This window comes from Lycium ferocissimum, chromosome 4 (genome assembly GCF_029784015.1).
Source record: "Lycium ferocissimum isolate CSIRO_LF1 chromosome 4, AGI_CSIRO_Lferr_CH_V1, whole genome shotgun sequence".
NCBI lineage: Eukaryota > Viridiplantae > Streptophyta > Magnoliopsida > Solanales > Solanaceae > Lycium > Lycium ferocissimum.
This window is the reverse complement of record NC_081345.1, coordinates 44,897,650-44,898,195: the sequence shown is the minus strand read 5'-3', so window position 1 is coordinate 44,898,195 and position 546 is coordinate 44,897,650.

Here is a 546-nt window from a genome sequence, read left to right as displayed (position 1 = left end):
CAATATTCTCGTATCGTCATTGAAATCATAAGTTTGGAACCTTTGAACATAAAATCGTTTCATGATAGTCATCATAATAATATATAGCTCGGTACATGGAAATCTCTTGTGGAATAAAATTATCTCATAACAACATGAAACCCGTATGCCTTGGAGCTTGGATAAATAAATCCCTCTACGATCATCATCATGGTTATCATATAAGAAATTATTCAACTCTACCATCATAGAAACTTTAAAAGTCATGAATCTCCAATATTTTTGGAAATGAGAGTTTTTGAGTTCAAGCATAGTTTGGTAAGAAAAGAATCATGCCTTTGGGAGCTCAATAACATCATAAGGATCGCGAGATTCGTGGATTTCTAGCATTTGCGGAAACAATGATATTATGGTACGACATAAAGGTTTATAATGAAAGAATCATGCCTTTAGAAAGAAGGGGACTAGCCTTAACATACCTGGAAGATAATTCTCGACTTCCCAACTTACTCTCTGTCTTGCAACTCTCTTAAGAATTATTCGTAGCCTCGTAATCTACATATGTAA